We start from the raw sequence: 18,029 nt of genomic DNA on the forward strand, positions 1-18,029 counted from the left end.
GGATTTCTCTCTCCCCAACCAGAGCAGTCTCAGGTCCCGCGTGATTGGACTGGAGCAGAAGCTGTGTTCCACTCACCAGCAGTCTCAAAATCCTGTGGTGGGGGTCGTGGGTAGCTGGTGGGTGTCAGCCGATCCTGCGCTCTAGCTACCCCGGTGCTGTTCCGGCTGGATCACTCCTCCATTTCTGAGTGCAAATTTGGACAATCACTTTGAACATCAATTTCGTCATTTCTCTGAAAATGTGGGTGAGTTCTGACTCAAGACCCAGCTCTATCACTCCTAGGAATATAGCCAAAAATGGCTCCATCACCCTCCCTTATAGTGAGTGATTTTCTCCCCTCTAAATGATGGTTTAATTCTCATTTAGGGCCAGGTAAATATGTAACTATTGCACTTAGAACATTTGTTACACCATTTCCCTGGCTGATGCCATCTTTACCTCCTTCCTTTCATCATATTGATTGTGTGTGCTGTGGGTTCTTTCAGGCTGGATGCTTCAAGTGTACACTGTTCAGTTGTCCCTTTAAAGACAGGGCAATGAGCAGACCTTGCTCACTTCTATCATCATGTACAGACAGTTAAATATGTTCTGGGGGTCATTGTCACTTACACATTGGAAGTTACTTTTTTTGTGGACACTGAGTGCGCAAGCCACCATCCATTTAGCTTTGCAGTCACTTTTCAGTCTGAGTAGACTGTTTTCCCACAGGCACAATTTATTTTGTTATCAACTAGAACATCTATTTCCTCACAAGTATTACTTCTTCATGAAAGTATCATGCAACATTAATAATAAATGTTGGCTAGTACTCACTTTGTAGTGGAAAGTAAATGAGTGCCAGAGGAGAGTTTTCCCCACACATAGAGGGTGTGACTCAATTTGGTGTGTTATGAAAATTCATGAGGTGAAAAATTTCCACTAGATGTTTACTTAAGAGAGATATGTGGTGGGTAATTTCTAGCAAATGAAAAAGAATGTTGTTTTATGGGCCTTGAAAATGGGCAAAGAAATTAAGTAAGAGGGCTGAAATTAAACCTCACTACTTTAAAGGCAAAAGACAACATAGCAGAGCAGAAAAGTTCTTGGTCCATAAGTGAGGCATGGTTTTTTTCTCTGAGCTGTGCATAGGAGAAGACATTAGCCCTCCCCAAACTCAGTCTTCTTTAGGAACAAAGAAAAAAATCCATACGAAATCAGAGCTTGCGAAATATCCTGTGAAATGTCTTACTAGTATGGACTAGAATCTTGGCTGCCCGAGTGTTGGCTCAGTGGTCTCATTCCATCTAAATTGTGGAGTGTCCACTCTGGTTGAGAGCTTGTCTAGCCTCCCACAGGTTGGTCTTGAGTCAGTCAGGTTGCTGCCTAATAGTCAGAAAAAGAAGGCAACATTGGGCTGAGGAAGATAGCTCAGTCTCAAGAGTGTTTGCATGCAACCCCAAGGATATGAGTTTGATCAAAGAACTCATGCTTAAAAAGCCAAGCATGGTTGTAAACATGTGTAATAACAGCATTGGAGGAATAGAATCACATGGGTCTCTGGGAATCACTGTCAGCTAACCTAGTCTACTAGCTGAGTTGGCCACTAAAATGATGTGCCTCAAAATCAAGATGGATAATACAAGAAAAAACACTCAATGTTAATTTCAGGCCTCCATGTGAGCTGATATATATGTGAGCACACACACACACACACACACACACTCCCAGCCCCATTTAAGTCTACCCAACACATTAAATATATTCACACACACACACACACACACACACACACACACACACACACACACGAGAGAGAGAGAGAGAGAGAGAGAGAGAGAGAGAGAGAGAGAGAGAGAGAGAAAGGGACAGAGAGACAGAGAAAGAGACAAAGAGAGAGAGATAGNGACAGAGAGACAGAGAAAGAGACAAAGAGAGAGAGATAGAGAGACACAGACAGAGAGACAGAGATACAGAGAAAGACAGAGACTGAGAGAGACAAACAGAGAAGCTGAAAATTAACATGTTTTTATAGGATAGTGTTCTAGTTTCATTTCTCTTGCTGTGATAAAACACTCTGATCAAAAACATTTGTGGGAGGGCAGTTTATTTGACTCACAATTCCAGGTTACACTACAAGACTGAGAGGAAGTTAAGAACTTAAGCAGTTAGTCATATCATATATACTGTAAAGCTGAAAGAAAAAAAAGTGTACTCTTGTTGTCTGCTTGTTTACTCAGCTACTGTTTCCCTCTTCTACCCTTCAGAGTGTAGCCTCAGCCTCAGGAATGGTGCCGCCTGCAGTGGGATGTGTCAGTTAACTCTCAAGACAGTTCCGTAAAGACATGCTTGCACACAGTCCAATTCCATCTACATAATCCCTCAATTGAGACCCCTTTCCCAGGTTATTCTACCTTGTACTAAAGTAATGTTTAAAATGAACCATCACAGGCTTTTCAGGAGGTTCCACCTTGACTCAGGTGGGAGGACCCAGTTGGTGAGTTCTGATTGTGCTGCCTAGCGAGAGGCTTAGTACCCATCAGGGAATGGGTAGAGTTGGCTTATAATGACTGTGTGCCAAATTTAGGCAGGGCTGTACATCTTGCTATATTTTCGTTTAATGATGACTTTTGGTCTTCTCCATTTTCTTTTCCTTCTTAAGGAAGGGTTTTGCTGTGAATCCTATCCTCAGCTGACCTTGAACCCCTGGTCCTTTTGCTGCAGCCTCAGGATTACTGATGTGCACTACCAGGTTTGCCTTTCCTTCTTTTTCAAACTTCACTTACTTTAATCTTTATAATATTCCTTTCCATGAAATACTGACTTCGAATTCTCTTCTTCCTATTTGTAATAACACATTTCTCAATCTTTCATCTTCCAACCCGAGTAACCACTCATGCACTACATTTGAATCCTACTTCTTCTTTTTTTTTAAATTTAATTTTATTTGTAATTTATTTTTTACACTTCATATTCCATTCCCCACCCTCATCCATCCTCTGACTGTTCCACATCCCACACCTTCTCCCCACCCAGTCTCCACGAGGATGCCCCCACCTCCCACCCCATCTGACCTCTAAACTCCCTGAGGCATCCAGTCTCTTGATGGTTAGGTGCATCATTTCTGAATGAACACAGACCCTGCAGTTCTCTACTATATGTGTGTTGGGGGCCTCATACCCGTTCGTGTATGCTGTCTGTTTTGTGGCCCAGTGTTTAAAGTTCCCAGGGGTCCAGATTAATTAAGACTGCTCGTCCTCTTATAGAATCACCCTTCTCCTCAGTTTCTTTCAGGCTTCCCTAATTCAGCAACAGGGGTCAGCTGCTTCTGTCCATTGGGTGCAAATATCTATATCTGTCTCTTTAAACTGCTTGTTGGGTCTTTTGGAGGGCAGTTATTATAGATCCTTTTTTGTGAGTGCTTCATAGCCTCAGTCATAGTGTCAGGACTTGGGATCTTCCCTTGAGCTGGATCTCACTTTGGGCCTGTCGCTGGACCTTTTTTTCATCAGGTTCCTCTCCATTTCCATCCCTGTAATTCTTTCAGACAGAAGCAATTATGGGTCAGAGATGTGACTGTGGGATGGCAACCCCACCCTGAATCTTACTTCTTAGGGATAAAACTCCTTAAGGAACATGCATGGCCTTGTATCTTGGCTCTCTGAGACATTCTGTACTCCACTCACTGTAAGGGAATTCAGGATTTGCTGTAGAGTTAAGGCCCTCCAGAGATAATCCCCATATGTCAAAGGTCAAGGACTGGCAGCATAGATCTGGGTATTGTCTTCAAAGTCAACATTGCAATTGAGTTCCACTTGCCCAAACTGGGGACCTACTATTCAGGGTTACCTATCATGAACAATTTATAACTTATTTTATGTGAACAATTTCCCCTTCCTTATATTAATCTTTCTGTCTAATCCTGTGTGCTTCTTGGTATCACACCTTAGATTACTGCCTGTACTCACCTCTGCTTCTGAGCAACATAAGGAAACTTAAAGAATTGTGTGCTGAAATGCTTAGAAAAATAGAATGCCCAGAATTCAGTTATGTATATTATAGGGACAAAAGAATATAGGCTAAATAATAAAAATGAGAAGAGAAAATACCCTATATAAATATGTTTCTTCTTTTGTTTGCTTGTCTACAGTATGAGGCCACCCTGTCATACTGAGCTTTCTACTCATGAAGAACAGTTTGTTGATACTCTATACCTGGCTGATACCATGATAGACGTCTTGATCACCAACACATCTCTTTTTTGTTCTGGCTGGAACACTCATCTCCCATCCACAATGCTCAGTACTGCAGCACCCTCAGATTCTAGAGAAGTAACCTCTGCTAAGACAGCTTAGGTTGTGCCTACATTCTAGATGCAGACAATGACTGGTGTCACAGTGATACCATCTCTTGGTCCCCTTCATTTAACTGGAGCTCCATGGGGGGACTTTAACACTGTGTGTACAGCTTCAGTATGAAACCAGACTCCAGTTGACACCATATCACTTCATCCCACACTGCTCAGCTCTTTTACGACCAACCATGTTTCCCTCTTTCTGTTGCTGAAAGCCCATTTTCAGTTTCTAAGGTAAGTCAGAATCCCTTTCTCAAGTTCTGCTTAGAAATTTCAGAGAGCTCCTGGCACTTAATATGATGCCTCGAGCTGCACCTTTCAAGATTTTTAGGCAGCCTCCTGCTGTATTTGTCACACAATATGACAGTTCATATGTTTAAGAAATTGCAGGAAAGTTACCTATATGCAACAATATGCAACCTGTTGCTCATTATCTTAATTTATATTTTTACATATTAAAAAAGCTGAGAAGAGTGTTTGAAAACCTTTTGTAGAAAATACCAGAGAAAGTGTAGACATTGTTCAATACCTAAAATAAAGCAGCTGTAAAACTTCTCTAGACAACATCAATTCACTTTCCATGGCAAGGCTAAACATGCCTTTCCTGTTTCTTGCCATAAAAATTACACTGAACCGTTATGTACAATGGTACTTAATATAGCTGAGTTAATCATTTACAGGAGGCTACTTTGCGGCTAGAATATTTTAGCTGCCCTGTTGCTTTTGCAATGAAGAGAAGAGAGTAGCAAGAAATACCAAGAACAACCTCTGAGAGTCCCTGAGGCCCTGCTTAATGGAGTGTATACAATCAAATTTCAGTAAGCTGTAGCTAGATTATCCATGTCAGGGCTTCCCAGTTTGCAATGTGTCTGTAAATCACATGAGATTTTGCTTAGATTTATATTTTAATTTAGGAGACTGTGAAAAAGTACCCTCTCCAATGAATGATGTAATTTTCATTTGCATAGTTCACAGTTCATAGGATCCATGTAATGAGGTCTTATATGTGTAGTGTTTGTTTGTTTGTTTTCTGTGACTGTACAGATAATATAATTGGAAGATGAAATTGGAATTTTACCATGGAGGTTATTCATGAATGCAACCGGCATCAAAATACACTCCTGGTTTGTAATGATAAACTGTAATTCCAAGGACATTGAAAGGTAGTATGTAGGATCTGAAATAGGACAAGTGATATTTTTGCTCAATTAATTTTCTAGGTCAGATTAAACAGGAACTAAATATACACCTTTACCTAGTTTTCAGAAAGAGTATTAACTTTATAATAATAATAATAAAAGATATCAAGGCCATAAATAGTCTAACAAATACCAAAAATAATAAGTTCACCATAGCTTGCATGACTTATAAAGTTAGCTCTCTCAAAACAAACCCTTTATTGTTAGCCTCTGCAAGAGATCATCAATTTCTAGTCTCTGTTTTGAACACAAAACACTTGAATTATTTTCCTATGCCACTACAGCCATGTTTGGAACAACTTATGTGCTATAGTGAAATGGTTATACAGAATAATCATAAAGGTAGACTATGACACACAGATCATATTGTTTCATGGCATGAGAATGCTGAGAAGCAAATAAAAATACATTTTAAATCTTTCTAATTTCCCCCTTTGATATTTTATATGTTTATAGTATATCAAAATATTGTAGAAGATGGATGTCAGCAAAAAATGGCAGAGCAAGGACATCTGAAAATTCTCTCCTTCGTAAAGCTATAAGGAATCTATCAAAAATAGTATCAACACTTAAAGACTTATGGAAATTAATCAAAGCCTTACACTTATATGCAAAACTTTTAATCAGTATCAGAGGATGGATCTCAGGAAAGCCATCAATGGACACAGGACACTTCTCTAGTGCTGTTATTCTGTCCCCTGTTCTGTTTTGTGCTAGCCTGGAAAGCATCCAGCCTGTAATCATGGTTGAAAACAGCAGCCTTGCAGGAGCTAGTTGGGGAAGGGCAGGGTATAGTCTTTCAAGCTGAAATGGACTGACACAGCATGGGCAACTTTTGTGTTGTTGTGCTAACAATACCTGACAGCAACAACTTAAGAGAATCCTCATGGTTACCAAGGGATTGAATCTATCATGTAAGGGAAAGCATGATGGAGTAGCTCATTCATGGCATCAGAAGTTTTTCTTATAACAGCAAAGCTGGAACAGGGAGTGTGGAGGGACCACATGCTGGTTATAACTTTCAAAGCTCTGAGTCCACTAGGACACAGGAGGCACAACCTCTTCAACCCAGAGTCTGCTAAAATAGAGCTGCCACCTTGAAAACGATCATTAAAACCATGAAATTGTGGAGGACATTTCAGGTTCAAATCATAAAGAACACTAACTATAAATGAATGTTAAGGGAGAAAAGTAAAGAGTATTGGGAAAAATCAACTATATAGGGCTATATAAAAGCTAATGTAAATGTATTTTGCTTTGAAGTGTTTTTCTCATGTGTAATTTTAAAAGTATTTGCATAAACCAATAATTATACAGCTGCACTGATGAACCAAGCTGTATGATGTTGTTTCTATGGTAATGACAGCACACACACACACACACACACACACACACACACACTCAACTTAACTAGAAATTTAGTTGCCTTGGAATGGAGTTTTTGGTGTATTATAAAACTTAAATACATGCTAATACAACTAGATTGCTATAAATTAAGATGTTAATTGTGATCTTATGAACAATCACTATAAAAATAACCTAAGAAATGGTAAATAAAAGGAATTAAAATAAAAAACTAGAAAAACTTAGTTGATACAAAACACATTGATGAGTAAATGAAACAAAAACACAACATATCGAAACCCAATAACAAATTGAGAGATATAAGCATTACCTATGAGTAATTATAAATATAATTGGATACAAACTCAAATTAAAGAAATAATTTAAAAATGTTTTCATTTAAGTATATACTATCCAAAAAAGAAGTTCAAAATTTCACAAATGTGTATGTGTGTGTGCATGTGTATATGTGTGTAAATTATTTCACAGAGATAGTAAGCAAAATGTCTTTATTGCATATACTATATTAACTGTGACATTGATTTTATGAGTAAATTCTGAGTCAAGTGACATTCATATAACTGACTACATGTTATTTCTGGTTGTGCTTGCAGAGCCTTTTGGAATTGTTCAGCATTTGGATTTCTGTTGATATATACTGTTAAAGGATTATACATGGTGACATATACTGTCACCATTGATATAGGTAGGCATCATGGAATCCACTGAGTGTCCCACCCTCATCTTTCTCATCATCATCACACAAACTCCAGGTTATTAGGCCTTCAAATTCAAACTTAGTTATTATACCAGCCTTTCTTATTTTCTGTAAGCTTCAATATCCTTTATTAGCTGGTTTTCACAATAAATAACATAATAACATACACATGCACGTGCATGTGTGCACACACACACACACAAGAAAGACAGACACAGAATCAGTGTCACTTCTAATTCTCTGGAGAACCCTAACTCATACACTAAAATTAAACATAAGATACTCATGGTTTGTAAATAAAATGTCTCCCATAGATTCACATGATTGAGCATTTAGGAAGCACTGGGTGTTCCTATTTGAAGAGTTATGGAACTTTCATGAGGTGGTGCATTGAGGTTATATAGCTTGGCTGCACTTCATGTTCATAGTCATTTCTGTGTTTAAAGGCAATATAACCGATCATAACCTGCATCTCCTGCCTCATGTCATATCTTTTCTGTCATGATGGATTGAATCCTCCTGGAACTGCAATAAACGGTAAGACATTTCTCCATTTAAGCTTTTCTCAGGGTATGTTGTGTCAGTAAAGGGGGGGGGGGGACTGACAGGATTCTAGAAAAAAACTGTTACTAAACACAGAAAATGATATTCTGTGGTGCAAATATGATTAACAAATAAAGATAGTATAATAACTGCAACACATATTCATCTAAAGGGACAGCCCCAATATCCATGAGGCACAAAGTGGGATCAATGAAGGAGGAAGCCGGCAGTTCATTAGGAGTGGTGGCAGGTATTGGTGCTCTGATTTCAGTGATAACACAACTGCAGAGAAGATCAAGGGGAATACTAAAACGACAAATAATGCTATAGGCCAATGAGCTATAACTAACATCTTTGAAAGATGACACCCAACAGAAGAAGAATAGACATATTTTTTTTTCCTGAATAGTGGACAATTCTCTGGATGCTTGCTAATTGGGTACCTGCTATGGTTTCTAAAAGAATCATGTGGAGTATTTTCTCTGACTATACTGGAATGACTCTCAAATAACACAGGGTCAAGGAATAAATCTCCAAGAAAAACACTTTGTAATACTTTGAAATAAATGAGAACAAACATATGCCCAGATGGTGTAGGATAAAAGAAAACAGATGCTTAAAGAAAACTTTATTAGAGAGGACTAAAGGCTTCCAATAAGTAGCCCAAACATCAGGAAAATAAGGAAAAAAAGTAGAAGGAAAAAAGAAAAATAATGTCTGAAGTAAGCAAAAGGAAGAAAATCATCAGAGAGAATATTAGTAATAGAGAACAGAAGAACAGTAAGAGAAAATCAAAGGCACGGAATGTCAGCACTTTGAAAGGATCAATAGTATTGACATACCTGTGCACAGGCTAACCAAGAGACAAGGTCAGAATACTGAAATTATTAAATTTGTTAATGAAGCAGTTGACATTACTGCTGCCCTACAAAAATAGTTTTAAGGGATTATAAACAAACAATGGCTTGCTAATATATGTACAGCCTTGAGGAAATAAACAGCTAGAATATATAAATTAGGAAAATGTGTGAAAAATAAATAGGAAATCTGATCTGATGCAGAATAAATTGAGTTCATAATCAAGAACTCTTTCTTCCATGACAAAACAAGATGAGATGGTTTCCCTGACAAAAATTATCAAAATGTAAAGACCAAGAATATGTATAGACAAAATTCCACAGATTTCTTCATAAACTGAAAAAGAATGAGAAACTCTACCCAAATTACTAAAGGAGTCAAGTACTAGTGCCAACCAAACAGGTAAGAAAAAATTCTATGTATTAAAACTACTGGGGCTGAAGAAATGTTTCAACAGTTAAGAGTACTTGTTACTCTTGCAAAGGGCTGGCATTCAGTTCCTGGCATCCACATAGCAGTTCACAATCACCTGTAATTCCAGTCCTTTTGAATGTGATACAAGTTTGTGATCCCTCCCCAGTAGGCACCAAACACACATGTGATGCACATAAATACATGCAGACAAGACACTTGCATATATAAAAATGCATAAAAATAAATTGAAATTAAAAATACTCACAAACATAATCTAGCAACATATAAAATGACTTGTAGAAATAGTCAAAAAGAAGTCACAAAGAGCACAAGTGTGTGATCAGGATATTGGCTGGTGGAGGGAGTGAGCTAAGTCCTGCGTGAGTGTGAATTGTTGACATGGGCTTGGCATGGCACGCTCTCCAAGGCTTTGACCCATGGAAAGTTAGAAAAGCTTTTCCTTATGCGCTCCAGAATCAAAGTTGGCAAAGTCTTCTTTTTTTCCTGCCTGAGTACCAGTGTTTGCAGATGGTTGATCAATGTGTATAAAAACCTACCAACTTTAATTCCTTCCTCTTGGACACTTACAGTCACTTAGAGAGACCTCCTATCAAAACTATCTACGCCTACCCTGTTTTGTTTCTAATAAAAAAGTTCTGTGTTCCTGGTGATAGTAGGTCTCCTCCATCATAGTGTACACTCCCACCTGACCATACCGTTTCTGTGAATGTATCTCTGTGTTTCCTTTCTTCATTTCCTCTCTACCCCTAGACAGGGTTCCAGGACCCAAGCCTCACCAGTTGGAGTATGATCAGGACATTAATAGGGTCAGAAGATTGAGCAAAGGGAATTGGAACATGGTTAGAGACATAGGAATTTCACTAAATGTAGGGATCTCCATGTTTGCCATATCTGGAGAGGGACTGGACATGGGAAGCAAGAAGACAATTTGGCTCAACATGATTGAATCCTGGTTCAAACTTCAGGATTCTGGCTCTGAGAGATTTTTTTTTAAATGCATATTTAGCACAGCACAATTTAGTGAAAACTAGTTTGGTGATGATGAACTTAATTCTGATGGACAACAAAGCACATGCAAATCCCCTTGGAAAACAAAGTAAGCTAAATATATAAGTTCATACATATATCAGATGTATGTATCAAATATGGCTACATTAAATTCTTTGTAGCGTCCATGAAGATCACTACTATAGACTGACTGAGAAGGACAGGAGGTTTATGCTAAGAGTCTGGAGAAGGATTCTGTACTGGAAAATCTCTAGCCACACAGACAGTAAAAAGATTGCCAGGCTACAAAAGGTGTCCACTCCAGCCTTCAGGCGAGATAATGCAGTTTGTGTTCCTTTCCTTGAAGGCACATCCCTGTGTGTGTGTCACACTCCAGATACCCCCCTGGTGCTTCTGTGTGCACACAAAACCTTCCTTTCCTTGTATAAGGAAATGCTTTATAACATTGATACAGTACAGTATTTGAGATTCACTTATTCTAAAAAATTCACCGTTTTCTGAAATTCACATTCAACTGGATCCTGCATGTTTTATACCTAACAACCCTAGTGCTAAAATAATTTAAATCTGCTTTCCTTTCCCAGCCCAGCTCCTGGAATGACTACGCCGAGACTAATACGATCTTTTATTTTATTAAAATGCCTAGGCCATAAGCTTTGGCTCATTCCCTGACTATGTCTACTATTTGTTAATTTTCTCTCCTTCAGTCACAGCCTGCTTCTTTCTCCACATCTTTGTCTATCTGTCTCCCTGAGTTCATCTATCTGCTAGTTTACATCTCTCTCCCTCTCCCTCCTCCTTCCCCTCCCCCTTTCCTCCTTCTCCTCCTCCTCCTCCTCCTCCTCCTCCTCTCTCTCTCTCTCTCTCTCTCTCTCTCTCTCTCTCTCTCTCTCTCTCATACTTCCCAGAAACTCCATTTATTCTCTGACTATTTCCCAGAATCCTCTCTCTTCCTACTGGTTTCCCACTGCCTATTTCCTGCCTCAGACTTTTCATTGACAGGTGATGCTTTTAAGAGATTCTACATTTTCCACTTTTAGTCCAATAAAAGGATCTTTATTTTACATTAATACATTATATATATGCACAATGTCTAGTCCATTGGTATTTGGTAACTTTGGAGAAATTACTCTATTACCCATTGTAAGTTGTTGAGTTACAGTTTTCTAGTTAAATCATTTTTTATCATAATTTGCATTGACCTTATAATTTTTTCTAAATCCTAACAATTTAAATTTAATTATGATAATTTCTAGTCTTCAACCCCATCAGACCTCTGAGAAGTTATAAACAGTACTTGACTATCCGAAAGTGTAGAGCAAGCTTTTTCCAAAACTATTGAAATGACAGAGGTTTCTGGCTGCATGGATAGTCATTCACAAATTTAACATTGGCACATCCATCTTCAGCCCTCTGGACCAGTATATGACAGGCTTTTTTTGTGAAGCAGGAATTATGAAGGACTTACTTATCTTGTCCTTGAAAAGCTAGGCAGTAGACTTTTCTAATTCTTGTTTGTCCAGTTTGAACAGTATTCTGTCTGCAATTGAAGCAAGGGCACTTTCTTGCACAGTGTCTAGCTTGCCACATTTGAAGCAAACTCCATATGGAGGATCTTTGATGCTTATCATCTTCATTGATATGGAGTAAGTGTGCTGCCAAGCACAGACCTGTCTCCTTGTGAAAAAAAGGGTTTTTAAATAATTAAACATCTTTAAATTCTGTCAATCTCTGAAGTTTTTGAAGACTATTTATCTATCTATAGTATATCTGAATTGTTTGTTTCTAGTTATTATCTGTTTAACTTTGAAAACAGCTGACTATAATTAACTAGATTAGTATCTAACAGGACAATACATTTGATTAACTATTAACTTGCATTTCTTATTTATCCTAAGCAGTTTGCAATAGCAGATTTCAAATTGACTAGAACTTAACACCACATTTTTAAGAATTGCATAGGTTCTGTACCTAAACAGAGTTGATACATAGCCGTACATAGTTGATTCATAGGCCTTTCTTCTTAGTGCACTTGCAGAGACCAACATTAGATAGACATAGAAGTGGATGTAGGGGGCACATGAATGAACAAGTAATCGTATAGAAGCTTAGTATGTTCCCTATGTTATTACAATTTCATTGTGTACCTTTGGAATCAGGAATCATCAGTTGTGACCACAGGAAGTCATTTGTCTTGAGCTTCCAAAAGTTCAAAGAGTTCTAATTTTGATATTTCACTCAAACCATTACATTAAGAGTTGCCAAGGATGTGCATAGGATATAGGATTAAAGGAGAATGTTTATTAAATTATTTTAAAAGTCTGTCTTTGTAACTATTGATAACTAGTTAATAACCCCTATGTTTTCTTACTTTCTATTCATCATGGATACAGTTTGTCCCAAAACCTAGTGGGTTAAAACATCATAAATGTCTCCTGTTATAATTCTAAAGATGAGAAATGATTAAATCAAAGCTTTGGCACCACACATCCCCTTTTAGGCTCTAGGGGTAAAGGCATACATTGTTGCCAACCTGCCAGAGGCCTATTTAATGAATTCTTATGGAGGTTAGACCTGGCCATGCAAATTACACTCTTCTGCTAGCTCATACTACCCGCTTTCCTGGCTAACATTCCTGACTCCATCTTGTGAGAAACACTGTGGTCATACTGGGGTGGTTCTGATAATCTAGTACAACCTCTCCAGCTAGGGATCCTTAATTTAACTATAACTACAAAGCTTCACTTATGAGAAAACTTGCATCCCAGGTTCTTCTGGCTTTTAAGATATAGATATCTTTGGGGCTATTATTCAGTCTATAATGAATACTATGTGTTAAAGAATAGTTGTCTCTGTTTTTCATTGTGCTTGTTAATTAAAAATAAGAATTTAAAATATACTATTTTCTCACTTCTTCATTTTAAAATATCTTTTGATCCCCTTTTGGCTCTAAGAGGCAGTATAATTTCTTATCTCAATAATGGAAAAATAATATAGTTTGTTAACACAAAACCAGTGGTTTGCACTCTTGGCTTCATGCTAAAGTCAGCTGGAATTCCTTAAAGTCCCAATGCCAAGGCTGAACACCAAATTAATTAAACCAGGCTCTGTAGGGACTGGATCCAGGTTTTAGTGACTTCAAAAGCTCTCCATGTAATTCTAGTGGGAATAGAAAATGGACCACCTATTATCCCCTTCTGTAACTGTGCTTTGTGGGATTTTGGGCAAAAGCCTCAGCTTTAGCAGCACCAATAAACTAGACTTGGCTGCCAGTCCCAATGTGCTAATTAAAGGGACCAGTAATGCTGAAAATCACTGATGGGAGGTTTATTCAAGGGATCCAGTGACTCCAATTCCATCTTTGGGGTGCTGACAAGAGCTTAAGCTTAAGCAGAGGTGTGTGGGGGGGGTTGGGTCAAAAGGCACAGGGTATTGTTAAAAACTGTTCTGGTCTAGATTTCCTTATTGTTCTCATTATATCAGCTCTGGTCCTGCAGGGTTATCTGGAGAAGTGCTTATTGTTTAAGGAGACAGTGGATGCCAGATCCCTTCTGCTCTGGGGTGTTTGGATACATGTCCTCATATGGGGTGATCTGTCCTGTAGACTTTTTTTCTTTTTAAAAATCCAAGGTGGTTGCAGGTTTAAGACAAGGACTTATTTCTGTACCTTCAGCAAATTCAATGAGACACACACAAAAAATGACAAAACAAAGGCAGAGGCATCCAATTTTCATTCTGTCTTTAGTTAAATATGGGCTTAAGGGAAGACTCTATGTTTTATAGCCAAAGTCATTTACTGGATCCTCTTTCATTTTTCGTACTTAAGTAATTGTGTTTTCTTCCTCTAGTCCGTTTCAGTCTTCTCTTCTTAATATTTTTCTCTGCTCCCTGTAAGTTTGCCCCATCTCTCTAGTGAAGTACATTCTTTTGTGACCTCATATTTAATTTAGTATGGCTTATCCCAGACATAGGTTGAACTAAACAGAATGCTATGCTTTAACACCAAAAGGCCAGTTAATAACTGCAAGCTCTCCACCTCCTATCCAGGTTTCTCCTCTGAAAAATAAGATCTTGGAATAAAGTTATCTATAGTCTTTTCTGAGTTGTAAGCCTCAGAATTCTAAATACAGAAAAAGATCAGAGTCCTGTGGAATTGTTGAATGCAAGTTTTGAAGAATAGATATGATTTAGTTTAAGAGCAGCTGTCTTAGTTTGCCTCTCATAGACAAAGAATCCCACCAAGGATTTGAGAACGTATGCTTTATTTAGGAGGTTAATCCTGAAAACATCAGGACAAGGATGTAAGGTGACATAAACTTCACTTCCAAGATTAGGGTCACTGTGAGCAACTGGAATTTATGTCTTGTGGATAAGTCTGGATATTGGATATGGAACATGGCTTTCAGGGTTACTCTACACTAGGCAGAAAGAACAGAAACACACAGCACTGGCTTCTTTGTGGACCACGGTTGTTAGGGAATGGTAATTCCCAAGCCTGAGGAGCTTGCTGTGTTTCAGGGATGAAATGTCTATAGCAAGAGAAGGCTGTAGGCAAAGAAGGAAATGATGACATTTGGTTCTCAGGTCAATGTGTACCACAGGGATAAAGCCAAAGGGGACAGAGCAGATGGTAATGTGGCTGCTTCATTTTTAAAACGGCATTTCTCCATACCCATTAAATGGAAGAGGGGAGGAATAAGTAAATTGATGTTTTTGAAATACATGGAGGGCCCTTGCCCCTTTTTGAGAAAAGCAGGGTGTTGAGACAATATTTTTATCCCGTAAAGTTCTTTTGGATGCTTTTAAAAAATCACATAAAATTAGCTTGGTTATCGTATACAGAAGACGCTATATCCCAGCAGAAGTCCTTGAGCCCTGCCTTTTCTAATCGTTTCACTTCCTCTTCTGCAGTGTTCCCTGAGCCTTGCTTATGGGGGTTGTGTGGTAGACATATCAGCTGGGACTGCTTACCCCACACTCAGCAGTTCTCTGAGTTTCAATGACTTGTGGATTTCTGTAATGGTTTTTCACTGATTAAAAGAAAAGAAAGTTTCTTTATTGAGGAGTAAGAGCTACACTTATCTGTGAATATAATAATAAGTGTTTAGAATAGTCACTTGGAACACCAGTTGACATGCTAACATGGAAGGATGAAGTATCACAAGGACCTGCTCCTTGACAAAGGGTGTCAGATTGTTTGTTTGTTTTTTTTCCGAGACAGGGTTTCTCTGTGTAGCCCTGGCTGTCCTGGAACTCACTCTGTAGACCAGGCTAGCTTTGAACTTAGAAATCCACTTGGCTCTGCCTCCCAAGTGCTGGTATTAAAGGCTGTGCCACCACTGCTCAGCTAGGATCTCAGATTCTTAATGCAACAATTAATTACTGTTCAAAGAGTGAAAATCAGTCTTTTCCAGGAGCAACTCCCCTAACAGGTTATCCAGATCCTAAACATACAAGCATAACAGAAACACTAAGGAGATCCAGAAGGCTATATTTACACATACATTATGTATGTACATTCATGTATACATACATACATACATACATACAACATACATACATACATACATACATATAATGCATATGAAGAAGTCACGAATTTTAAGAGCAGGGAACCATGGGAGTAGATGAAAGTAAAGAGGGGGTTAGAAATGATGTAAATATAGTATTTATGTATGGAATTCTCATAAAATTAAAACATTACAAAACAAAATTAACTTATTTGGGGACCAATTAGTTATATTTTGTTTCAGGCTATAAAGTGACAAGCTTTGTTAAATATTCATAGGTTAAGGAGATTCGCAATACTGTAAGCAGGTTAAAATAAATCTTACTTTCAGGTACTGAATAAATCATGCTGTAGGTATTAAGGGAATGAGGTATGTTAGAACCTGAAGGAAGGCTAAGTACTGGGATCTGTCTCTCCCATACCTGAGTAGGAGCCTGCACACTTACACCACGAGTGTAAGGATCTGCTTACTTCCCACCCCAGAAGTAAGGTCAGGGCAGAAAAAGACAGGGACAATTAAGAGTACTCAGGAAGGGGAAGGAGCCTGTTAGCCCGGGGATCCAGTTAGTTTAAGTCTCTTGTTGGCCGAGGGTCAAGAATTTTGATGCACCTGAAGCCTGTGTAAGAGACAATATTTCCTCCTTTGAGAGATACTGCAAATATATGGGATATAATAGCTAAGCGCAGCATGGTACCTCACACCAGAGATCCCAGACTTAGCAGGCAGAGGCAGCAGGATTGCTGTGAGTTTGAGACCAACCTGACTGGACATAGTGAGATCAAAGCCAACTTGGAATACAGAAAACAGCAACAAAAACATGCTTAAATTAGTAAGGAAACTTATTTTAGAAAAAAAAAATCCCAGTAGAGGTTCATATATATATATGGTGTGTATACGTGTGTGTCCCTGTACCTTTCTGCTAAAATCTCAGAAACAAGATTATGAATTATATTTACCTTGAAAACATACTGTGATCTTTCTGTAACCTGTGTATAGTAAGAATTCCTTTGAACATTTCTGGCCTGTTTTTCTTTTGTAGGCTAAAAAGCTATACAGCACACTTCATAAAACACATTTGAATCTCATTTATAAAAGAAAATTACTTGAATAGAATTATGTATGTCAAAAAATATGACTTAATAATGTAAAAGTAGATTTATATTATGTCTGTAGAAAAATATCACTTAAATCTCACAGATTCCTACTTGTTAAAATGCTAGAAGTCAACTATTTCCTCTTGAGAAGCCAGTTCTCACCCTTGGGTATATCCTTCTGTTTCACTCTTTGTCTTTGTTTCTCTTTAATTTTATTTTTGAGATTACACTATAATCATAATATTTCTTCCTTCATTCCCTCACCAGCAAACCCTCCCTATTTATCATGCCCCACTCTTCTTCAAATTCATGGCCTTTGTTTTCTGTCTCTAATTATTATTGCATTTTCTCTCTCTCTCTCTCTTTCTCCCCCTCCCCCTACCCCTCCCCCTCCCCTCCCCCTCCCTCCCTCTCTTTCTCTCTCTCTCTCTCTCTCTCTTCCTCTCCCTCTCCCTCTGCCAGGAACATACAGCTCGATAGGTCATAGGATCTAAGACAGAATCTATTCTGCTCTTAGTGCTCTACTGCTGTGAAGAGATGCCATGCCATGATAATTCTTTTTTTTTTTTTTTGAAGAACCAATACCGTTTATTGGGATTACATAGAAGAGTATAGGTGAAGGGTTATTTATAAGAGCAGAAATGACTCAAAGCAGTATTACCAAAGTCCACCCCAGCATGGGTGCAGCTACTGAAAACCTGGAGCACACTGTACAGCCTACTGTCAGTTCAACAGGTTGGAAAGTGTCCTTTCTAGGTAGCTCAGTTGGTCTGAGACTCTTCTAGAGCCTGCTACTGTTTTCTTTTTTAATTAGGTATTTTCCTCATTTACATTTGCAATGCTAGCCCAAAAGTCCCCCATACGTTCCCCCCCACTCCCCTACCCACCCACTCACACTTTTTGGCCCTGGCATTCCCCTGTACTGGGGCATATAAAGTTTGCAAGTCCAATGGGCCTCTCTTTCCAGTGATGGCCGACTAGGCCATCTT

General features: G+C 38.5%; 1 long non-coding RNA gene across 3 annotated transcripts in view; it reads left to right on the forward strand.

Moving 5' to 3' along the window:
• Nucleotides 1-4,133: 4,133 nt before the first annotated feature.
• The window catches only part of LOC115030388, a 45,945-nt gene continuing 32,049 nt past the window's right edge, over nucleotides 4,134-18,029 (forward strand). For all 3 annotated transcript variants that reach the window (XR_003835985.1, XR_003835984.1, XR_003835983.1), the window contains exons 1-3: nucleotides 4,134-4,565; nucleotides 7,489-7,580; nucleotides 8,039-8,129. This is a non-coding gene — a long non-coding RNA (uncharacterized LOC115030388). The remainder of the gene's footprint in view (nucleotides 4,566-7,488; nucleotides 7,581-8,038; nucleotides 8,130-18,029) is intronic.

The sequence above is a fragment of the Mus caroli genome, chromosome 2 (assembly GCF_900094665.2).
Source record: "Mus caroli chromosome 2, CAROLI_EIJ_v1.1, whole genome shotgun sequence".
Taxonomy (NCBI): Eukaryota; Metazoa; Chordata; class Mammalia; order Rodentia; family Muridae; genus Mus; species Mus caroli.